Genomic DNA, 25,945 nt, shown 5'->3' with positions numbered 1-25,945 from the left:
CCCACGTGAGTCCAGATAAAAACCAGAGCTCATGACAACGCCTTCCACGAGTCCAGCTGGAGGTCCAGAGCCCACAAAAAGGACTCACGCCAGTCTCCTTTACGGATCCGTGCTGGGAAGGCCCAAAGATCAATGGTGGAAGCCAGAAAGTCTATGCCAGCAGTGTGAAGGAGCTGTGCTGGTGGGATGAGGGTTCTAAACAGCACCCTGGAGCCGAGAAGTCACACTCACAACGAAGACAAGAGCTGTCCTGAAAGCACCACAGCCATCCTCAGTGACATGGAGGTTCCGGAGCTCCTCCTGCAACAACCACAGTCGGTATGTGCCAGGAAGCCACTGTGAGGAGTTCATCCTGGAGACCAAACAGCACACATCTTCCCCTCCAGAGCCAGGAAGCCATGCTTAATGTGAGGACCAGAGCTTCTCCAGGAGAACCCACGGCTCAAACAGCAACATAAAGGACTACCCACAGTGCCTCCACACAACAATGCATTAACGCCTCAACACCTTAACAACTTCCTTCTCCTTCTCCACCTATTTATGCTGGCTACTTTCCTCAGGTGGAGCATCTTTGCTCAGTGCCATGCTGATGTAATCCAGCTGGTGTTAAGTTGACCACCAGTTCTTAATCCATAACACCATTTTAAGTGGATAAGGTGATTAGTTTTGATAAAAGCATACAGTTGTATGTGCTTGCTTCAGTGGCACCATAATTATGATTTAAAACATTAATATTAGCCTAGAAAGCTTCTTAGTGACCTCTTGAAGTCCCTCTCCCCCAGTGTGTGCATCTAGGCAATTATTGATCTGCGTTCCATATCTTAGATTAGTTTGTACTTTCTGCAATTTATACAAGTGTATTTTACTTAATGTAGACGATACATTCTTGAAAAATGGTGGTAAATTGAATTTTTATAATATGAACTGCATGTTTCATTCCATTAAAATACCTGAGATGCTAATTAAAATTCAATTGCTAGTCTTAATATTTTTTGGTTGTAAGGTTTTTGCCCTATCTCCTTTTTTAAATTTAAATCTGTATTGTGGGTAATTTAACGTATAAAGCCAGCTCATAACACATTTTTTTTTTTAAAGCAAATTATCCTTTAGTAGTTACCTACATCGGTGTGTTTTGTTTTTAAAGTTGACAAATACTTTTTAGATTGTATTTCATGAGAATAAAACTTTAGAATAAAATATGAGAATGTTAATCCACTGTATATCATTATCTTCAAAGTAATAAATACTTCAAAGGAAAAAGTATACAAATCTTGTATCTTTTTTTTTTTTTTGGAACTGAAGATGATCTCATGACCTTGAGTTTACCAGGCAAGTGCTAAAGCCCTTGTTGTGCTTTTAGACTTTAATTGTTCTCTTTGCCTATACAATTATCAAACGCAGTGTAGAAGTTCATTTACCTTGTCTTACGCCCTCCTACTCAGAATTCCAGGAGCCAGGGTAGATTAAAGAGCTCCATAACAAGTTCTGTTCTTTGTAACTGCTCTTACTTATGCATGGTGTACTCTAAAAACATGCTTAAAAGTAGCAGTTCATCTCATGGATAAAACAGCCCACAAAGATGAAGTATCAGAGTTAGTTTGTGACTTTTTATCAAATGTACTGAACGTTTCTTTCTATAAAGGAGTAAAGAAGAAAGAGTTAAGAATTCTTTATGTACAAAAGTAAGTGGAGTTTTGTGGTTATGCCCAGAAAAACTTGTGTTTCTGGAATTTATGCTGCTCCATTTATTAGTCATTTTGAAACTAGTTCTAAGTAAAAGCCAAGCACTATGAAAATCATCTCTTACCCATTAAACATTTAAATTTGTACTTTATTCGGATTCTGTATTGACAAAAAGAAGTAATTCTAATATCAATTTTTTCACGGTAAAACTGTGGGTAACTAATATTTTGTATAACAAATCCTTAAGAAAATGACATTTAGGGGCTGGAGATTTAGCTCAGCAGCATAAGCGCCTGCCTTGCAAGCAGGCAGTCGTGAGTTCGATCCCTGGTACCGATAAAAACGAAAAAGACCAAAAAAAAAAAAAAAATGACATTTTCTGGGTGATAAATGTAGATCTGTTAAATTCTGAAAATCTACATTTAAACATTGCCTCATGAAGCCTTCAGACGAGAAACAAAGTAAATGTTCACTGTCAGTTTGAGAGACAGTGTATATGTGAGATAGGACTGAAGAATAATCTTATGAGAACAACCAACCTGCAAATTTGTATTTTATATGATTATTCTTCTCACAGGCAGTCAATACTTTTTTTCCTTTTTAAAATTAAGAAAAAAGATTCTTTTCTGTATTGTCTATATTGTCTTTTTATATTGTTTTTTGAAATTGTTTTTGGAAGCCTAGGCATATTCTTCCTTTCAACCTGTACTGAAGCTCCTCAACTGAACATGTGGTTTTGTCCCAAGAAACCTCTCATAAAATGAAATTGTCATAGATCAGAGTTGAATTTAATGCATCTAATCTGTTGAACCTCACAGTTTAGCAGCAGTGTGCTGTAGATCTTGGTTACTTCCACTTGTGAGCTTGTGACTGACTAGGAGCTGTGACTTGACACTACCCAGTGTCAGTAGAGAGTATCACACCGCATGTGGCTCTGCTGCCTAAAGGTCCATATTGAATATCAAAGTGTGGTGTCTATTGAATGTGGTGTCTATTGAATTCATTTTGTACCACTGTAAAGTTGAAAAATCATATTTGAAGCTATCATAAATTGAACATTCGTAAATCAAGACTGTGAGGACAGTGATAGATTGGACATGGTCCTGACTTCTGCTGATTACATCAAACACACACACACACACACATTAAATAGTATATAAAATGAATCATGCTAGCATTTAATAGTGATATATACAACATACAGTGAGGCAGGAGAAATTGGCTTAATGATGAGTTATGTTAAAATTTTTAACTATTTTCAAGCTTGCTATTTAGAGCACTTGGAAAACTGCAGACACACAAAAAGAAAATGAATTTTAAAATAATCATTTGTAATTTCATGTGTGTTTCATTAGCAGTTTTTGACCTGTTTTTCATTTTATAATATAGACAGTATGTTCAAATCAAGTATCTTCCTACAATATCATTTTAAATGAGTACGTGGTCATATATATTTATAAGATTTCACAGTCATATTCTGTAGGTATAATATTATTTAACCAGTAACTTATTGCTGAGCATTTAGGTTGTTTCTACTTTTTGTTATTGTGAGAAACATTGTCAACAGGACCCACGTGAACATGGCTGTTTCTTTTAAAATCATGCTTGTTTTGTCAGAGAATAAAAAAATACATGTACCTAGTCTAAAATTCTAATAGTTGTAAAAGACCTGTTAGAAAAGAGTGACTACTTGACCCCTCTTTCTGAGTTCCTTTTCTTTCTTTCTTTTTTTTTGGGAGGGGGGGACAAGATTTTGAGATACAGTTCAGTTCAGGCTGGATTTGAACTTACCATGTGGTGCAGGCTGGGCTTGAACTCAAGGTGATCCTCTTGCCTCAGCCTCCCAAGTACTGGGATAACAGGTGTGTTCCACCATGCCTGGACATTTTAAATCCTTTTTCTCTTTTCTTTCCAGGTACTATATCTCTACATCTTAAGTTATGTATGCACATTGCTATCTTCACTTATTTTAGACATTATCCACTTACGTTACATTATAGTCTCTGGATTTGGTGACTTTACATTGCCTCACTTTTCCTCATATCGTCCAAAGTACAACTTCTGGCTAACTTTTTTTACTGTTGCATCATTACACTATGCAGAATTATTCATAGTTGGCTAATATAGTTAACTCTAGTAAAAAGTTTGCTTCTGACTTTGTTGTTCATGAAGTTAGTAATGCCTTGTATTTAATTTGCTTAGTTTTTTTATTCCTCTTAATGTTTTTCTGAACATTTTTGTGCTTATTACAATTTTTCATAAGGAGTATTACATCAGATTATTTATGTTTAAATTTGTTCTTAAAGGCATTCTGTGGGGAAATTTTCATTCTCTCTCTCTCTTTTTTTTTTAACTGCTGTCTTCTTAGGATTTTTTCTTTGTTACCTAGAAGCACTTTTTGTCGTTTTTTTTTTTTTTTTTTTTTCCTGGACTCTCTTATGGCAAAAACATTGTTTTGCAAGGATAATTCATTCTTGAAACAGCTATAGATGAAAACCCCAAATTGGAATTTTGAATTATTTCATGCAGTCATTGGTTGACCTTCAATTTTATTTATTTATTTATTTTTTGGTATCAAGGATTGAACTCATGACCTCGGGCTTGCCAGGCAGGCGCTTATGCCGCTGAGCTAAATCCCCAGCCCAATCATAGGTTTTCTAAAACGTTCTTTGACTTAATGGCAGGCAAAATGAGTTAAATAGTTGATTTATCCTCTGTTCATAGTTTGCCTTTTTGTACACACACACACACACACACACACACACACACACACACACACACACACAGTTTACATTATCTGTGTAACTGTTTCCAATAGATGAGGTCCTTGGGCTACATGTTATTTGTTAAAGCACAACATCACATCTTAACATTTTATGAGAGCCAGGATACAATTGAAATTTGGACACGCCATAGGAGGAAGAAAGGTATAAGAGCAAGAGAGAACATGTATCCAGATTTGAAGAAATGAACTGATGAACTAGTTTACTGGGAATGGGAGGGATACTACTTAAAACAAAAATATATTTGTATTATTTCTGTGGATAGAATTGTTTTTGCTTTTTGAAGTACTTCTCTACTTTTTTGTATTTTACTTTATTTTTGTCCCATTTTTGGCTCACTCCAGAATAATCTGAATTAATTTTAACTACTATTTTATTAATAATTTTAAAGACCTGTGATATTATATTTGATGATTAATGGTAATGATGCCTTGAAATAACATCTTTTTTTTTTTTTTTTTTTTTTTTAAACGGGGTCTCTGTGCTGTTTGAGCAGGCCTTGAGCTCACTTTGTAGCCCAGGGTGGTGTCAAACTCACAATGCTCCTCTTGCCTCAGCCTTCCAAGTGCTGAGATTACAGGCATGAACCACCACACCTAGCTTGAAATTACATCTTAATTCCATTTGGTTGAAGAAAAACAATAGCAAATTTTATTTATTTATTTTATTTTATTTTAAAGAGAATAAAACAAAGCAGATCAGAACAAAATGATGCGAGCAACACAGGATTTCAAACAAGACAATGGGAAATCAACAGTGGCCACCATAATGTCTCTTGTTTTCTGTGAAATAATTGTCTATGTCTTCTCACATAATGAATTCAAACAAGACAAAATGATATAAAATGGATCAAAACAAAATAATGAAAGCATTATAGGTCTTCAAAACCAGACAATAGGGAAATCAACAATGGCTACCACAGTGTCTCTTGTTCTCTTCAAAATAGCTGTCTATACCTTCACATGTACTGAAATTATTAAATACTACAAACAGACTAAAACCAATCAAAACAAAGAATAAAAGCATTACTGGACTTCACAACAAGATGATAGGAAATCAGCAATGGCTAACAAAATGTCTCATTTTCTTCAAAGTAGCTGTTCATATCATCACATGTAATAAAATCAGTTCTTGTAAACTCTTTAGGAGAAATTCTAGGTATGTATAAGTCTATACATGTACATCTATCCTTTTGGTATTAGAGGGAAAAACAAAACCAAACCAAACAAATTATGAGAAAAACAAGAAACAAAAAAGTGATAACAACAAACCCAAAACAATGGCAATACAGGCTTTCAAAACAAGGTAGTAGTAACATAAATAAGGTGATTATTTTGTAGTTATCTACAAAAGAGTTACTCAGATTATCAAAGATAAACATGCAACATTGATGTAATCTTATATTGTTTGTTCCAAGAACTAATAGAATTAGTAGTACAATTATCTTAGCTATCTTAATTGTACATGTACATATTTGTATCTTTTTTCTTCTCCCTTCCTTCTTTTCTCCTTTTCCCTGAGTTATTTTTCCCCTTTGAGCAGTTTTGTACTCATTCACAATATTTATTGGAGATTTTGTATCTTATTTACTCTTTCAATTTCTTATACTAGGGAGACAATATGGTATTTACCCATATGAGTTTTATTTATTTCACTTATGAGTATGGTCTCAAGTTGCATCTATTTACCTATAAAAGTCTCAATGTGATCATTCTTTATAGCTGAATAGTATTCCGTTACATAAAAATACCACATCTTTTTTATCCATTTCTCAGTTAATGGTCATTTAGGTTGCTTTGAAGATTTGGCTATTACAAATTGTGCTGATATAAATATGGGTGCATACATATCACTGTGGAACGATGTTTTTGGTTCTGGGAATATGCCCAGAAGTGTAATAACTGGGTCAAATGGGACTTCCAATTTCAAAATTTTGAGGAACCTCCAGACTGATTTCCACAATGGTTGCACCAGTCTACACTCCCAGTAACAGTGCAGAAGAGTTCCTTTTCCTCCACTCCTTCTTCAGCGTTTGTTATTGGTGGTTTTTTTGATTCTGGCCATTCGTTCTGGAATGAGATGGAATCTCAGGGTGGTTTTAATTTGCATTTTTCTAATGACCAATGATGCTGAACATTTTTTCATGTATTTATTTGCCATTTGTATTTCTTCAGCTGAGAAGTGTGTATTCATCTCAGATGCCCATTTTTGGATTGGGTCTTTGAATTTTGGGGGTCTGATTTTATAAAATTCTTTACCTGTTTTAGATAGGAGTCCTTTTTCTGTGGGACAGTTCACTAAGATTTTTTTTCCTCAATTTGTGAGTTTTGTTTTCACTATGTTGGAGCTTTCTTTTGACATGCAAAAACTTTTTAATAAGACAAGCTCCCAATTATTGATTCTGGGAAGTGTTTGCTGTGGTTTGATTTTAGTTCATAAATTCTCTGCCTACTGCTATATCTTCAAGATTTCTTCCTACTTTGACTTCCAGCAGATTTAGTGTTTCTGTTGTGACTGTATCTTCTAATCTATTCCACTGATTGTCAGGTCTGTTTTTATTCCAGTTCCATGCTGATTTTACCACAGTAGCTTCGTAGTATAATTTCAAGTCAGGGATTGTGATGCCTCCACCCTTGCTTTTGTTGCCCAGAATTCCATTTGCTTTTATAGGCCTCTTCTGGTTCCAGATGAATTTTAAGAATGATGTCTCTAGATCTATGAGGTATGTTAATGGTATTTTGATTGGAATTGCATTGAATCTGAGAAAAATTTGGGAGAATGGCAATTTTCACAATGTTTATTCTTTCTATCCATGAATAAGGAATGTCTTTCCATTTTCTGAGATCCTCTTCAATTTTGTTTTTCAGAGTACTGTAATTTTTACTGAATAGATATTTTACTATTTTACTTCCTTTGTTAGATTGATTCCTAAGTATTTCATCTTTTTGAATGCTTATTGTGAAGGATGTGGCTTCTCTTATTTCTCTCTCAGTGAGGCTGTTGTTTGTGTAGAGGAATGCTATTGATTTTTGAATGTTGACTTTGTATCCAGCTACATTACTGAATTTAGTTATTATACCTAGAAGTCTTTCAATGGAGTTTTGGAGGTGTTCTATGTAGAGTATCATGTCATCTGCAAATGATAATTTAACTTCTTTTTCCTATCCTTATTCCTTTTATTTCTCTTTCTTGTCTAATTGATTTAGCGCATATTTCTAGAACTATATTGCATAGGAGTTGTGATAGTGGACATCTTGTCTTCTTCCTGATTTTAGAATGAACACTTTCAGTTTTTGCTCATTTAATGTGGTGCCGGCTGTTGGTTTGTCATAAATGGCTTTTATCAGATTGAGGTAAAGACCATCTATTCTGATTTTTTATAGGGTTCTTATCATCAATGAGTGTTGGGCATTATCAAAAGCTTTTTTTTGCATCTGTTGAAATGATTATGTGATTCTTGTCTTTGGCTCTGTTGATGTGTATTTTGTTTATTAATTTGTATATGTTGAACCATCCTTGCCTTCCTGGCAAGAACCCCATTTGGTTGTGTTATATGCTCTTCTTGATGATTTGCTGTATTCTTTTTGTCAGTATTTCATTGAGAATTTTTGCATCTATATTCATTTGAGAGATTGGCCTGTAGTTTTTGGTTGGATCTTTTGCTGGTTTTGGTATTAGGGTAATACTTGCTTCCAGGAATGAGTTAGGGAGAATTTCATTGAAGAGTTTGAGGAGTGATGGAATTAAATCTTCCTTGAATTCTTATAAAATTTAGCAGTGAATCCATCAAGACCTGGGCTTTTCTTTATTGGTAAGGTTTTAATTACATTTTCAATTTCACTAATTGAAATTGGGTTATTCAGCAGTTTTACATCTTGATCTAGCTTTGGTAGTTCAGATGTATCTAGGAATCTTTCCATTTCTTCTGTGTTATCAAACCTATGTGAATAAAGGTGTTTTTGTTTTTGTTTTTTTTTTTTTTTTTTGATACCGGGGCTCAAACTGATGACTTAGAGCTTGCCAGGCAGGCACTTATACCGCTGAGCTAAATCCCTGACCTGAAAGTAAAGGTTTTTGAAGTAGATATAAATGATCTTCTGTATTTCCACAGACTCTGTAGTGATTTCACCCTTTTCATTCCTTAATGCATAAACTTGAGTTTCTTTCTTTCGTTTTTAAAAGAAAGTAGGAAATGGGCTCATCAATTTTATTTATTCTTTCAAAGAGCCAAACTCTTTGATTCATTAATTCTTTGTATTATTTTCTTAGTCTCTATTGCATTAATTTCTGCTCTGATCTTTATAATTTCCTTCCTTCTTTTGGCTTTCGGCTTGACTTGCTCTTCTTTTTCTAGATGTTTGAGGTTAGCATCAGGTTGTTTATTTGTGTTCGTTCTGTTTTCCTGATGTGGGAATTCACTGCAGTAAATTTCTCTCTGAGAACTGCTTTCATTGAATCCCATAGGTTCCTTTAAGTTGTATTTTTGCCTTGCAAAACTGTCATTCAGTATTGATTGAGAAATAAGATACTTCCATGAAAAGGACAGCTGAAGAACTTCATGACCACCAAACCAACTCTTTAAAGAATACTAAAAGACATTCTATATAGTCATAAAAACAACTAGGACTTTCAGAAAAATACCACGATGCAATACAAACAATTAAACAGAGTGTAAAGTAAAAAAGGTAAAAAAAAAAAAACAAAAAACAAAAAACAAAAAACCAAAAAACAAAAAACTAATAGCAGAAGGATAAAATGACAAAAAGAAGCCAATATATATCAGTTATCACCATTAATGTAAATGGCCTCAATTCATCAATTAAAAGAAACAAACTGGCAGAATGGATCAAGAAACAACATCCAACCATATGTTGTATACAGGAAACCCATTTAACTCAAAGTTATTATCTTTAGGATTTGAAATACTTCACTCCCTTGCTCTTCTTGACTTCATTGTTTGTGTTGAGAAGTCTTCTGTGATTCTGGTGGGCTTTCCTTTATAGGTGATCTGTCTCTTTTCTCTAACAGCTTTTAATATGCTTTTCCTATCTTGAATTTCTGGACTGTTGATTATTAAATGTGTGGGTGTAGGTTTATTTGGTTATGGCTAATTGGTGTTCTACATGCTTCATTTGTCCGTGTGTCAGTTTCCTTTCTCATGTTTGGAAAACTTTTGGCTATTCTGTAAATTGTTTTTTTTGTATCATTTGTGTTGTCACTTTTTTCATTTACACTTACCAATTTTATATTGTCTTTCTTTGCATCATCTTGCAGCTATTGAATTGTTATTTTCTGGTTCCTTGTTATTTTTAAAAGAACTTTCCTTTCCTGTTCACTAGCTGCAATCTTGTCTTCTAGGTTTGAAGATCTGTGTTCACTTTCATTGAAAGAGTTTTGCCAGCTTTGATGGAATTTTTGATTTTCTGGGTATATATTTGAATCTGTTTCATGCATTCTGTTTCTTTCTTATATCGTTTATTGAAGGTTTCTGTCTTTTGCTATGCTCGTCAATTTTTTTGACTGTCTTCTTTAAATGTCTTCAGCATTTCTTTTAATACATTTATCATTTCTTCTTTTACCTGGAGATTATTTCTGATCTGAGTTCCTTTACAGCTGCATGGAGTTGTTTCTTTACTTTGGTTGCTATCATTTCAGATGATTCAGGTGTATAGCTTATATTTTCTCCTATGTCCATGCCTCCTAGGCTTGTTTGGGATTTGCTGGAGGTTTGAGATTGCATTTTGGTCTTTCATTTTGTCATTTTCCTGTATTCCTCTGTAGAAGATGAATGCAAGGTCTCCGTTGTTTCCTGGGTCGAGGATATCTGTCTGTAATGCAGGGAGTTTCCTCAGTTGAGTGGAAGTCATCAGTCGGGCCTTACTAGGTCCCTAGTGGCACTTGAAGGCTCCTCAAATGTGAGGAGCATGCTGGGCGGCCTTTGGCACACCCTCCATAGTAGTGTGAAGCTCCTAGCTACTTGAGGTCACTGGGCAGCACTCTACCAGGTTCTCAGTGGAATACCAATGCTGAAAAGCTAGATGGAGTACCCTGTTGAGGCCTTCAGCTCATGCCACATGGTGCACCAAAGCTCCACAGCTGTGTGGGGTTTGCTGTGCAGGCCTTCAGCTTGTGCCACTGAGCCAGGCAGTTCTGTGGCCACTGAGGGTCACAGAGTGTCGCCCAGTCAGTCCCTGAAGGATCTACCTGAAAGTCTGAAGCTGATTGGGAATGCGAGCAGGTTTCAAGTGAGGTGCCAAGGTTGCATGGCTGGATGGGTTTCACTATGCAGGCATTTGGCTTGCACCATTGTTAGCAAGTGATTCCCCAGCTACTCGGGCTTGCTGGGTGTGGCCCAACAGGCCCTGAGGGACCTACCTGAAGGACCAAGGCTGATTGAGGATGCTGAGTGGGACCCTGTCAGGTCCCGAGTGAGGTGCCAAGTTGCTCAGGTGGATGGGATTCACTTTGTGGGATTTTGGCTCATGCCACTGAGTACAGGACAACACTAGCAAATTTTAGAAAAATAATTGATACAAATCTTATGGTTATTAGGCATTTCCTTACTCTGAGCAGACTTATTGCCTAAAAATTACCCTTGGTTTTCCTAGAGATTCTTCCCTAACTATATGGTGTGAGAACTTTTCATAATTTGTTAGAGTAAAAAATGACTTTTCTGTAAAATTTTAATATTACAAATGAGGAATTAAAGATGAATGGTTTTGGGAAAAGTAAAGAATGAAAGATTTTGTTTTTGTGTTTTTTGATTTATTGCTCAAGAGTCTGGACATTGATTTAAATTTGGAAGATCCTGCAAGTAGCTTATCTCATATTTTAAAAAATATCATGCTCCTGATCGACCTTTACTTTCTAAAATGCTTTAAAATTGGCTTGTGCTCTACTAAGAATAGACAATTCATGTCTTTAGGAATTTTAGGATGCTAATTACAGTTTTATTCAGCACTTATATACCAATTCCTGTGCCAAACAATTAAGGGACACTGTCTCATTAACAGTACCCCTGGTGGGTTGGGTCTTGTTTATGTTTAATGGGAAAATTCAAGGACAGAGAAGTTATATTTTTTTCTCAAGGTTATGCATGTAGCAGGTAGTAGAGCAAGGAATATTTTTGTCTGGCTTGTGTTTCTTTTGTTTGTTAAGCATAGTTCTTTTCAAGTATATAGGAAAGATCTTAATCCTGCAAGTGGCGTCACATGTGAATGGTGTGTCTCACCAGCCCTAGTATTAAAGGGTCATTTTGCTTAAAATTTCTTATAGTGTATAATTTGTCTCTGTCTGTCAGTCAGTCTGTCTGTCTCTATTTCATTCTTTTAAAAATGCATATGCAGCACTGGCTACTATGATTCTGAGAATGAATTAACATAGTTCAACATAAGATTATTCAGTTTTTTTCCTTTTTCTTTCTTAATTAGAGAATAGCAGTACTTTCTTTGAAAAGCATGTTACATTTCTTGAGACAGCATTAGTATCCTGGTTTAATGGATGTGTCTGTTACATTTTAATGTTAAATTTACTTTTTATACTGCTTTATACTATTCTTTCACAAAATATAGAAAGTCTCCTCAACTATTTTTTCTCCTTACTGGTAATTTTAAGAAGTCACTTGTTTCTTTCTGAACATCCAATAGTTTGGTATTCTTTCAGATGTTGAGCAAGGCTTCAGCAAGTTCTTATAGTGAATGTCTTCAAGAGACAATACAGGAGGCAGAGAACTGCTGAGAGACACCTATAGAGATCAGCACACCTGCCCTCAAGCAAAAGATGGTAATTAGTTGCTCATATTCCCTTGCAAGCTTCCCCATTGTTGCACGTGAAGCACACAGATCACAGCAACGCTGTCATGAGCTTCCTATGGCTGGATTTGTTTATGACTATTCAATTTTTAACCTTACTGTAAGACATTTTGATGGGAACCCTGAGCCTATAGGGATTTGCATGATTAATCAAACTTGTGAAGATTAAATGTAGAAATAAAGAGAAACCTTTGCATTACTTTGACTGTTAACTTTTGGGACAGCATTTGTGAAAAACATTAACATGATACTTGAGGCAAAGATGTGTTTGATCAACCTTCATAACATTTTGTTCCTTGACAGCAAGTACAGCTCCAGTAAATCTAAACAAGTCTTTTAAGGCTTATAGATCCAAGTGCTTGTGAATAACAGGATGGCATGACCTGTGTATTTTAAAAGATGATTTTGTATCAACCATGTTCATTGCTATAAAATCACTGCAACTATCAATCTTGTCCTATCACATTGTCATACATTGTTTTTATTACTTAAATGAGATGATCAGTGATTGATTGCTTACTTTATTACTTAAGTGAGATTATCAATTTAGTAGAAATAGTATAGTTTACATGAATTGGATATATTGGAGAAAATACATTTATTATTATAAGAACTTGGAGATATTTTAGATGATTGTTTTAAGATTACGTTTGGCATGGTATATGTGGGATACAGGCAACTTTTTACTTTAGGTGTCTCCATGTTGTATTTACCTGTAAGATTTAATTCTTTGATTACATTTATATATATTATAAGCACATAGATTCAATAAAAATGCCTTCCTAACCAGGCATGGTGGTCGCAACTCTAATTCCAATACTCAGACAACTGAGACAGGAGGATCTCCCCAAATTTGAGGCCAGCTTGGGCAACATTGTGATTGTGAGTTCAAGGACATTCTGAACTACATAGAGAGGCTCTGTCTCAAAAATAAATGAGTAAAAAATAAATAATTACTGTTAAAAATTCATCATTGATTCTTACATATATTTAGCTTTCAAAATTGCTATTATTTCTAACATAGGAAATTTAGTTCACATTTATTCCAAGAAAAAAATACATCATAGTCTGTTGGATATGTCTCTTTTCTTTTCTTTCTTTTTGCTACAGAAATTGAACTCATGACCTTGCACTTGCCAGGTGCATTTTTTTTTTTTTTTTTTTTTTTTTTTTTTTTTGTCTTTTTCCTTTTTATTGGTACCGGGGATTGAACTCACGATTGCCTGCTTGCAAAGCAGGCGCTTATGCCGCTGAGCTAAACCTCCAGCCCCACCATGTGTATTCTTAAATTGGTTCTAAGAGACAAATTGGCATTGGTACTAGTAGTACCACCACTACTAGTATGATACTTCTCATTATTATTATTATAATTATTCAACTCCTATAATACAGGAGTATCAGTGACAGAGTTAGAAGCTTTAGATGCTAATGAGTTAAGTCATTACATTGTACCTCATAGTTTTCCCTAGTTAATACATAGGTAGAATCTTCTAGTGGTTTTCTTTCTTTCTTTTTTTTTTTTTTTTTTTTTTTTTTTTTTTTTTTTTTTTTGGTACCTGAAACCAAGCTCACGATCTTGCGTTTTTCAGGCAGGCACTGTGCTGAGCAATATCCCAGCCCTCCACTGGTTTTCTAAGCACAGTTATTCATTAGCGTTTCAGGGAAAAATAGAATTGAGTGAACCTTAAAAAAGTTTGCCTCTATTTATACTTGGGACTTCTCATATAAGGGAAACCATGCAATATTTAAGCTTTTGTCTCTGATTATTTCTCTTAACATTGTGGTCTCATGATGCATCCATTTTCAGTTTTTCTCCAAAGAGAAAGGGACCAAGACATGCAGGGAATAGAAAGGAAGAGGAGAGATAGAGAATTTAAAAAGGAATCAATATGTATTATGTGTAAGTATTAACTCCCCACAAGGAATGTAAACATTATATGCAAGTATAAATACATTTTTTAAAAGCTTACAGCTAGATTTTACATTTGCCTCCTCTCTTGTCAATATATAAGCCGAAATGTGAATGAAATGAGATGCTCCATTTATGAGCCAACCAATGATTATTACAATAGTAGGATAGACTGTAATAGCCGTGCATGAGAAATCATCTGCGGAGCTTCTTAAAAATGTGATGAAGCCAAAATCTCTGCTTACAGGACCTGAGTGTCAATCAGTGTTTTTGTTTTTGTTTTAGTGTTGAGCTCCCCAGTTGATTCTCATGTGTAGTCCCCGTGGAAAGCGCTGCTCAGCCTTCTGCTAGGCTCTTGCACATTCCATTACAACTGGGAACTAAAAGAGCACTGAACTTAAATCCTTTTGTATGCTAATGAAGGTAGGGTACAGTGTATTTTATTTTTTGCACTGTCATGTTTTAAAATAGTTACTCTATCCTGCAATTCTTCGTATTATTTTGCTTGTCCTTATTGTGAATGTGTGTTGTTTGCATTTCTACATGGATCTTAACCCTCAGAGTGTCTTGAATTATCAATTTCTAGGGTGAATTTTATGTTAATATTTTATAGAAATAACATTTTTCATAAAAATAATATTTTATAGAAATATTTAGTAAATGGACAGAAAGTACAAAGAAAGTAAAAGAATATATCCAATTTTTAAAAAAGTAATCACATTAGCAATTTAACATTCTTTCAGAATTTTGATTGTGAATTTGTTCTTTTTTCCTGAGAAGCTCTTGGAAACCTTATGTTTTGTTTCAGGGCACTCAATTATTGGCTAAAACAGATAATGGTAGTTGTACACCCAGGAGTGTATAACTTAAAAATTTATTAGATTAACTGATTAAAGAAATCATTTCTTCTGTCATATGATTCAGTCAGTAAATATATACAATCCAAGGCATGAAATCATTTACTTTATAACAGTGGGCAAAATACCACGTAATTTCCTTAACCTTTAAGCAATGAAATTATAAATCCTTGGGCAAATGATTAAGGTTATCATAGCCTATCACTCTCTTTTAATACCTCCAGACAGATAATTCTTCTTTGTCCTGCTGAGACTTATTAAAACTTCTAACCGATATACTTTCATTAAAAGGTTTAGAATTTACCAACTTAAAACCTTTGCTTCACGCTATCACCTCTGGTTTAACTAGACCTATCAAACACAGTATTTTACAAAAAGAAAGACAGTTGCTGTTTCTTTAAAAATAATAAAGTGTAGTGCATTTTAAACTGCTTAGAGGTGAGCAACTGCTATATACTACTAGGGCTTTTGATAGTTGGTTTGTTCCTTTAGTATGCAAATTTTAGGTTTACAAAGAACTAGTGCTTTTATTTAAGAAATATGCCTAGAGGCTAGATTGGTAGGCTTTAGGGAGATATCTAGTTTGGTGTGAAATAAATAGTTGTTAAAGGATCACATGAATTGAGTCCCAAAAGATGAAGAATAGAGATGAGACAGATTGAGGAAAATTGACTGTACCTAATTTTGTTTGGCTAAAAATATCACAGAATAAAAAATGACGACAATGAACAATGGCAACACAATGTAAATTAATGAAAATAAGCCATTTTTTTGATAGATTTTGAGGAAAATTCTGACATGTGAAAAGTTTAAAGGAAAGGGCTTATTACATCTCTCATCAGCAAACCTTGGCTCTTTTTCTCAGAAAGAAGCCTAGACACTGGAGAGCTTATACCTTTGACAGTTCTGAAGGCTCTGTCTTTGTCAAGGAGGAAGGGATGGGTTATGCTCCTGGCCAGTAATTCAGAAGCCCCTCACTTCTGGTCAGTGAGATGTCATAGAGCACCTACAATTATTCCAAGGGAAAGGACTGAGGGTTGCTATCGTGAGTTGTTAATTATAGGTATTGTGGCTTGTAAGTGTAAGAAAATCATAGACATTTAGTTTTGGGTAAGTTTAAGAGATAATATACCTGTTTTGTGACACTACTCTTTTGGGATCTCTGACTTATGTTTTGTTTTTCCTTCAGTAACTTAAAAATTATGCAGTTTTTACATTAATAGCTTATAAAAACTGCTTTACTGTGTTAAGTGCTTGTGTCTGCCTTTTTGGATATCTTTCAGTGTTCAGGCTCTGTGACAGAATATTTGAACAATGTTTTGTAGCGTTTGAAATAACTCCCCTGTAATTTATTTATTTATGTATTTATTTTTCTCTTTGAACTCATTGCCTTTTAATTTTTTTTATTTTAAAGAGAAGCACACAGAAAAGACAATGAACAATGGCAACACAATGTAAATTAATGAAAATAAGCCATTTTTTCGATAGATTTTGAGGAAAATTCTGACATGTGAAAAGTTTAAAACAAAACCTGGGGAAAAACAAAAAGAGACATCCAGCAACCAGAAGAACAACAAAAACCCAAAACAATGACACTGAATTTAACAATGGTTGAAATATTGCGTAGCTTATCTTCAAAAGAGTTGCTTAGTTCACCAGATATAGACATGCAAAATTGATCTAATCCTATGAATATTAGCTGTTCTTTTCCAAGAACTAATAGAATTAGTCGTATGATCATCTTATATATTTTATGCATATATAAACAATTTGTATCTTTTTCCTTTTCCCTTCCTCTTTTCTCCTTTCCCCTTGTGCATGTTTATTGTGTTTTTGTCTCTGGTAGTGGAGATGCAGAGAGCAAGGGTAATGGTGTGTGAAACTGGAATTCTTAACTCTCTCATCATGGATGGAAGTCTGTAATCTTGTTAACATCAGACTTGGGTATGAATAAGTAGATACCCATCATTTTTATTATTCAGCACTATTTTATTTTTATTTTTGAATGTAAGGGTATTTAAAGCAATTGAAAAACAGTGGCTATGTTCATTTGGTTCAAGTTCAAAAAGTCCAAGGGGATATAAGTTCTTGCTCTCCTATGCTTGGTCCCTTGACTCTCACTTTCTTTTCACATGTTCTGCTGATGCTGTTGGTCTTTTTGATGTATTCTAGAAATATCTATGTATATATGATCAATGGTTATCTCTGCAAGTATTTTCTTACATATTTACTTTGTGAGTCTTGGAAATTATTTTTTAAATGCCAAACTTCATATAAAAATATTACACACTGTGCAGTTTCATCATTCAGGTATGAATTATTTCTTTTTCTTTTTTGAGAAACACTGTAAGTTGTTCAAGAACTGACCCTGATGCGACCTGGGGAAGCAGAACTATATGCAGGTTTCTTCAGTTAGTTCTGTGAATGTGAATCAAGGTTCTGCATTTTTCTGCTTTCTCAGCATGCATGTCCTATTCTGAGTCCCTTATACTTTTCTGACCACAGTAATGTTTCTGTTCATGAAGAATTCTCAGAGAAGACTCCTTTGTGTCCTGTTTCATTATTTCATTCTTGTATTCTTTTCCTTTTCTCTTGTAGTTTTACTTCTAAATTTCAACTTTCTGTGAGTTTTCTTTTTTCTTTTTTTTATATTTGTACTTATACTTTGTGGAAGCTTTATTTAATCTGACTTTTTGTAGTTTTAGTTGACTGTGTGTGAATACTAGGAACCATTTGAGGTTGGCTGTTCTCTTGAATTTTACTTCAATTCAGGCAAGAATAGTGATTGAGAAGATGGGATCTGGAGTCAGATTGCCTGGATTTGAGGCCTGGCACTGGTGCAACCAAGATGACCTTGGGCAAGTTATATAACCTCTTTCTGGTTTTAGTTTCCTACTTTGTTAAATGGGAAGGTAACAGTGTTATCTACCTCAGAGATGTGATGATTAAATTAAGCAACATAGTCATATAGCACTTAGTAAATATTAGCTATTTATATTTTTATGATGTTCTAATTCATATATTGAATTTTTATACAAGGATTATTCTGATAACTTTGAGTATATTTGAATTAGTTTAGAGGAACTTTTATAAGTCTCCATTACAGGATGTAGCTTTCTTTTTTAAACAATAGCAATGAGCCTACAAGCTGTTGAGATAAAATAGTAAGTTCTGAATGAGGGGGATGCTGATGTAGTACAGAAAAGCATCAGTTTTTTTTCTTTTTCTTACTGTTGTTTATAAATGATGTGTATGGTTTTTTTTTCTAATGTCCTTTTTATGTACAGAGCAATGCTACCCTATAGAATTATAATGCAAGCCACATAATTAAAAAAATTAATAGCCACATTAAAAATAAAAAGAAATGAGTTTAATTAAATTTATCAGTACATTTTATTTAACCCAATATATCTGAATTATTATTACAGCATGCAATCAATGTAAAATTATTTTTTGCATTGTCTTTGAAACCCATTGTGTATTTTATACTTACGGAACCTCTTTATTAAGAGTAGTCATATTACAAGTGCTCAGTAGACACATAGAACAATTGATACTGAATACCAGTTAAGGGTTTGAGCTATTTTTTAGAATTGTCCTTTAAGTTAAGGAGAGTTTTTATGATTCTTTGAAGCAGCTGATAAAGTAATTTTTCTAAATAGCAATTATAAGTTTTAGCGTGATAAGACATTGGAGAAGACATTTAGATTTGAGTGTGACCAATGAATAGATAGAATTATAGCCCTGAAATTAGGAGTAGAGTGAAACTGTATTGATATCCCTGAGAGTAAATTCCTGAATAATTCTTAGAAAGGGACTGAGGGATGAAGTAGAGAAAACTATTGCCTAGTGCTGCAGTGGTACTCTGGACACCAGTGGAAGAGAATTTCTGAGCGACATGGTGAGTAATAGTGCCAAATGTCATAGTCTAGTAGTGTAAGGAATGGAAGTAGACAGTTATTTCTTGCTAGATTTAGCAAGTAGAAATTCAAGTAGAGGGATGGACTTCAGTAGAAATTGAAGTGTAGATAATGATCGTATGTTATTGTTTTATGAAGCTTGAGTGAAAGTAAGTTTGAAAGATGTGTATTACTGATAAAGGGAAGGAGGAGGTAGAGAGGAAAAGATGAAAGAAGAAAGGGAGAAAAACTAGTGGAGCAGTTTTCTAGGAATGTCCCAAGTAAATAGGATTCAGTGTACAATGGGCAGATTTGTAGTGGAAAAGAATGTCAAACCTGAGATGGGAGTACAGGAACTATAAAATAGGAGAATTTTGTGAAAGAGTAGGTTCTTAGTTGTAGGATTCTTCATTGCATATAACTGAGTTAGTTTAAACTTACAGGAATATATTTCATGATTCTTGATTCCCAGAAGTGCCAAGATACCAGACTTTGCTATTCATGGCTAAGGATAACACAAGTTAATCAGAACACCCTGTAATACTATATTAGTAGAAATGCCACTGCCATTTGCTACTTAGTGGTACTGGACATCATTAGTAGAAGATCTACATGGTTGTCTCCAAAGAACAATATGCCTTTGCACAATATGTTTACTTATTTTTTTGAGACATTATTTAATTCAGGCTGGCCTTGAATTTTCTATGTACCCTAGATATGCAGTGATCATATGCCTGAGATATGCAGTGATCCTTCTGCCTTAGGCTCCCAAATGCTGTAGTTATAGGCATGTGTCACTATGTCTAGCTACAATATTTGATTTTATACTGATCTACCAATTTGATTTGCAATTATGGTTTGATCTACAATGCATCCTCAAAGGCTCATGTGTTCAGAGTGGACTGGATCATGAGGGTAGTACCCTTTTCAATAGATGAGTGGACTGTTAGGAGAATGGCCCACTTGGGAAGTAGATTACTATAAGCATACCTTTGAAGGGTATATCCTGCCCTTAGTCTCTTCCTCTGTGTCTGGCTTTTCCTTGACTTTTATTCTTCTTGTCTGCCATGAGCAAATTTCCTTTGTCATTCTGTTTTTTGGAGTCAACCAAACATGGTGTGGCACCTCTGTTACTGTGAACCAAAATAAACCTTTTCTCTTTTTAATTTCAGGTTTCAGACATTTTTCATAGTGTAGAAAGCTAACCAATATATTTGCTTACTTTTTATTGGAAGTACAGATTTTTTAGCTCACAAGCTCCTAACAGTTGGGAGGTACAGTGAATGCTAGAAAGGAGTTGGACTGCAGGATGGGTTGTCTGGTTCTTGGTCTCTCATGAGTTGTAGTCAAAATGTCAGCCAAAGAGATAGTCATATAAAAGTTTGATTAGCTTGGAGGAACTGCTTAAAAGATGACTCACTCACATGGCTGTAAAAGTCATTTTGACTATCTGGCAAGAGGACATGTGGACCTTGCCGTAGGACTGGTTGAGTGTTCTTGTAACATTGCAGCTGGCAACATCTCCCAAGTGGGTGACCCAAAAGAACAAAGAGGAAGTTGTGGTATCTTTTATAGTAGACCATTGGAGGTGAACCTATGGCACACGTGCTGCAGTGGACTGTTTGTATCATTGAAAACTCTAAAAGGTTCACCATCACTGGGGAAGACTATCACTTTCACTTAGACTAACCCTGCCATGGGTTAGGGGGCACTAAACAAGGTCATGCATACCCCAAGGTAAGGTTTATAGGGCGCTCTTAGTTGTGCTACTATCCCTTTTTTATTTGACAACAGAAATCAGTTAGATTTATCTGTAGGAGCAAAAAATAAAATACCTAGAATAGAATGGAACTTGATAGTATTTGGATAGGATGTAATTCTTTATATTAGGTATACAAAGAGAACAGTGTCCTCACAGTTTTTTGAAAGACACGATATGCCATTCAGTTACTTTTTAAAAAGTTTATCATCTAAGGAATAGATATCACAAAACCATCAGTCACTCTAGAAATATTCTGAATTATGCAGACGATGAGGGTGAAACAGAATGTCCAGTTTTCACCTCTTGAAGTACAGGTGTCTGACTAGCTATTCTTATGATTTTTTTCTTGGCTTCAGTTGTCTAAAACCCAAGTGACTTTGAAAATTGATGTAATGATCAATAATGTCATAGTAGATAGCATAAATGTGTTCTTTCATGTCTTGATCATGTCATCTTGTTTATTTTTCCATATCATGTATCACAGATTGAAATGATACTGCTGATATACTTGTCTCCCTGCATCTTTCTCTTGTTCCCCCAAATTAAGCTCCAACAGGGCAGGACTTGGATGTACTCACTGTTGAATTTTCAGTACTGAGCACAGTGGCTGATAGATACTCAGTATGTGAATGTCTAAATAGATTATTTTTGATACTATGCTTCTTGGTCATAATGTGAAACAGGCCATCTCAAAAGGCTTTTTTTTTCCCTCCCTTTTTTACTTGATTTCTATCTTTTCCGTATTCCTTTCTCCCTATCTTCCTCTTTCCCTGGCTTCTTCCCTTCCTTCCTTTTTTTATCTATGGCTATAAAAGCTTTCCTATCTTATTCAGAGTTGGTGTCTGTAAGTTTCTCCAGCCTTGTTTCTTTCTGATACTGTTTAAAGTTACTGTTTTAAAAAACGTATTTGGCTAATCCTGTAGTATTGTGTAATGTGAGCTGGTTTCTCAGTTTCAGTTGTCATATATTCTTGGTTTCAGTGGAGTATATGAATATATTTCAAATATTGAGCCCGTTACTTTGATTGCTTCTCCTGTTTTACTGGTCATGTGATTGTTTTTTGGATGCATTATTATGTTGTTTATGACTCTTTCATTATGATTCAATATGATTAATACCTAAGGATCCTTACTTTAACATTTGCAGAGCAGAAAATATTCACCATTTGGTATATGTTAAAATCTTCATTCTCTTAAAACTTTACATAGCTTTCAGGGAACAGAGGTGTGTGTGAGTTAAGTAATACTTTGCATCTGATGTATTGCTTTTGGTCTTAAGGTATTTACTGCAGATCAACAAGTGTTTTTGTGTCTCTTTTTTTCCCTTGGAGTGGAAGCTCAAAACCTGGATTGATTATTTATATGTATTCCAATTAGTTTCTGAGATTTTAGTCTTCAGGAGAGGTTCTTATTAGTTCTTTTGGATTATGGACCTTCATGCCAGTCAGGTGAACTATTGACCTTCTTCCCAGATAGATACACACTTACACAAACTCAGAAATTTTACGTGTACGATTCAGGGGTATATAGATTTCTGTTTTTTTTTTTTATTTTTAAAAAAAGCAAAACAGAAAAAAAAGGATAGAAATGATACAATTTTTTTTAAAAAGCAGGTAATTGACACTAGTTAATATACTAGTTAATATGTTGTCTTAGAAGTTGTATGAATGTATGTATGTATATGTATGCTAGAAATGTAACTATACTACTGATCCCTGTTGGTTCATCAAAAAGAACAGCTAGTACTATTGCTGTTTGACTGATCAGTTTTGTGTGTAAATTTTGTAACCTGAACAACTTCTAATACATAAACTTCTGAAGGCCATCCTCCAACCAAAATTAGGCATTTCTAATCTGAATAATAATAATAATAATAATAATAATAATAACAGAGACAAGGTTTCACTGTGAAATTCAGGCTGGTCTTGAATTCATTATAAAGTACAGGCTGGCTTCTAACTTGTAGTAATCTTCCTGCCTCAGCTTCCCAAATGCTGGAATTGTAGGCTTGTAACACCATATCCAGCTAATCTGAATTATTATTATAATTTTTATTTATAAGTGATGGATGAGACTGAAAAAGCTATTGTTATTTAAAAATAACAGTTGCTGAGCACATTTCAGTTCTTGTATGTTCTTTTCTAGTCTTGTAATGTCTAAGAACAAAACTAATTTATGTCAGCTTTCGATCAGATCAAGATTCAGAATTTGGACTAGATTTATTTTAAAGGTAATAATTACACCATTTCTAATATCATAGGTAGCATTGCATTAGGCAGGATTGGACATAGACAAAAAAGAGACCAGTATGAGATCATCAGGTAAGCAAATGGGATTTCATTTTTGTAACTCGATCAATTCAGTTTCCCGGCAGTATGTGGTATTTCCTATCCTGTACTGTTTATTCCAGTGTCGATCAGCAAGATGTTTTCAAATAGAAGGAAGCATCCTGTTTTAAGTTTTAACATTTTTTTTCTGCATGAAGTTAAGTTTCTTAATTTTACTTCGTTATTATTTCATATATTCATACTACTCTAGTAAATAAAAATCCCCCACTCTTCTTTTTATGTATATATTTTGGAGAGTTGTGGACAGCTGTCATATTGTTTCTTGGTTGTCAGCCAAGTTATACACATTTAACTTCTTTAATCTTTCTTTGTAGTTGAGTTAGGTGGCTTCTTCTTCCAGATTTTCCCCCATTTCATCTGTACCATTAATGAAGAGAAAAAACAGCTATTGCTTGGTTTCTTCTACACCTTTCATTCTTTGGCTGTTTTTGCCTCATATTCCTTGTTGAACTATTGCCAGCCAGACATCATTCTTTGGATTTCTTTGACAGTACATGAATGCCTTGCCTACAACTATCGGTGTCCTTACATAGTAATGGCATCGGCAGTATATCCTAGAGGAAAGAAAGGGACACGTAAGAGGAGAACAGTGAGTAGCAAAATAATTCATTCTTTAATTACATGGCAGAGTTACCTGTGCCACCCAAAGTAAATGATTGTACCTGAATCCTTTCATACCGCTTTTGTCGTTTGTAAAATATCATGCACAAGCACTAATTTGAATAATAAGGAAAGCATGGACGTTATTTGAAGTTTGACCAACTGTTTTTACTGTTTCTTCCCCACACCCTTATCTCCCCTTCCCAGTACTTATTGTATGACTTATGATCAGATTCTGTGACTGTGAACAAAGAAGAGCAGAAAATTATTTTGTTGGAAATTAGATAGGCCCAAATGGTAAATGCTCTGTGTCTCCATGTGTGATATCTGAGGCAAATACTTTGGTGCTGTTTCTGTAGCACCCATTTGCTTTCTTTTACCAGCTGATTCAAGGGAGGTATGTGGGAAGAAAGACTTCAATAGGCCTTTAATACTGTCTATCAACACTGTAATCACTGTGTGACTTTTCCTCCCTGATTGGCAGGGACAAGTATACTGCTTCTAGATGATGCTGAGTTTAGTGTAAAGTATGTCAGCATGGGATCCAGGCTTGTCAGAATTCATTCTTTCTCTTCATTTGGTATAGAGAAAATGGACCACGACCTCTGCTTACATTGTGCATTAGAGAGACAAAAGTCATTGAGAGATACTGATTTGTTGGTGTTATTAGTCACCAGATTCAGATAGTCTAGTTGAAACAGCACACATTTGCCTTTCTAATTGTTTAGCTTTGCTTCTAATGTAGAATTGAACAGCATAGAAGAAATGATTTTCCTGTTGGTGTCTGTGGTAACTTTTTAGATGATTTATGGTTTAATCCTTTATATTTTTTCTTATCATTTATTATGTCTTTCTTTTTTTTTTTTTTTTTTTTGTCTTTTTTGTTTTTTTTTATCGGTACCAGGGATCGAACTCACGACTGCCTGCTTGCAAGGCAGGCACTTATGCCGCTGAGCTAAATCCCCAGCCCCTTATTATGTCTTTCTATGTGAAAGCATGAAGGATTCAGATTCAAATCTTGTAATATTTTCCTCAGATTATTTCTGTAGAAGTCAAGGTCAGAATGGCAGCTGAAACATTTGCCTCTGTATTGTGATCTAAAAATTATACTTATGTTGGTTCTCTTTTAGCCAGATTGTAAAATCTGCCTTCATACTAAGTAATTTATATTTTTAAATCTGATTTTTAGAAATGTTAATCTCTCACATGGTTCTTAAAACTGTCATTAATATCTTTCTCAGTGTTTATTGTCGTTAGACATTTGATACATTCTTCGGCATTGCTCTTTTTAAGACCTGTCAAAGAAAACAAAATGCTAACTTGACTTTAAAGGGGCACCCCCAACCTGGCCACACACTATATTATTCTTTGTTCTCTGTGCATCAAACTGACAATCCCACACTGTCTCAATTGAGGGAGTCTAGCACAAAAATAACAAACAGCCTGGCACTGGTACAGTCTCATTAGGTTCTGGCAGTGGTTTTTGTGAAGCAGAGGGCCTACCTCAGTATCACTAAAGGAAGGCAAGCAACCTTGGTCTTTTCTACTTAGATAATTTCTTTTTGCTCATTCTCTTCTTTTTTTCATGCAGGTTATTATTGTGGGAAAGAAAGTATTTTATTCTGAAATAGACATATAGTTCTTACAACTTCCACATTTAGTAAATGACACTGCTCCTTATAGAAGCTTGTGCTAAATTTGCATTTTCCAGCTTTCTTAAAGATTTCCTTCATAGTTTCATTTTTGCCACACTTTGAAAAATGTCCCCCACTGAATATTGTTAATTTTGGTATTACTGACACAGTATATTTGATTGGTTGGAGTCTTGTCTGATATATGGTTTATTATTTGAGTAGAAACTTTTCTGTAATATTTACTTGTATACTACAACTTTTTATGCTACAATACCTCTTGTTGATACCAAAAAAAATCTGCCATTATTTTCTATTCTTTTCTGTTTTTGTCTAAAACCCAAGGTCAATTCGTATCTTTTACAAATTGAATATTCATTTTTAGAATGTCTGGCAAATGTTGATAGATAAGCAAATGACTTTCTATGAAAAAAAAAAAAGATGTGCTTTTAATTTTTTTCTTTTGAAATCAAAATGCAGTGTAAAATGCAAAAATGCCTTAAGTTTTCCAGTTCACTTACTAGTTAGTGACCTACTGATAAGAGCATGCAAATGTGGCAGCACAAGTTTTACATGGAGATGATTTGAGCAGACTAGATTTTCACTATGGACAAGCATTCTGTGAAATTTCATAGACTGTTCCTCAAAAGGTAAATGTGTTTC

At 34.5% G+C, this 25,945-nt stretch overlaps 1 protein-coding gene across 15 annotated transcripts in view; it reads left to right on the top strand.

Moving 5' to 3' along the window:
• The window catches only part of Gtdc1 (glycosyltransferase like domain containing 1), a 472,440-nt gene that overhangs the window by 71,111 nt on the left and 375,384 nt on the right, over positions 1-25,945 (top strand). Inside the window, exon 1 of one of the 15 annotated variants that reach the window (XM_063259039.1) lies at positions 14,587-14,609. The exons of the other annotated variants lie outside the window; for them this stretch is intronic. The gene's annotated coding sequence lies outside the window, so the exon portion shown is untranslated. Of the gene's footprint in view, positions 1-14,586; positions 14,610-25,945 lie in introns of those variants that run through there. 15 annotated transcript variants of the gene reach the window in all.

Source organism: Cavia porcellus, unplaced genomic scaffold, assembly GCF_034190915.1.
Source record: "Cavia porcellus strain 051 isolate PalLab524CR breed Dunkin Hartley unplaced genomic scaffold, mCavPor4.1 scaffold_12, whole genome shotgun sequence".
NCBI lineage: Eukaryota > Metazoa > Chordata > Mammalia > Rodentia > Caviidae > Cavia > Cavia porcellus.
The sequence above is the reverse complement of the archived record's forward strand: the minus strand, read 5'-3'. Positions and strand labels throughout refer to the sequence as shown.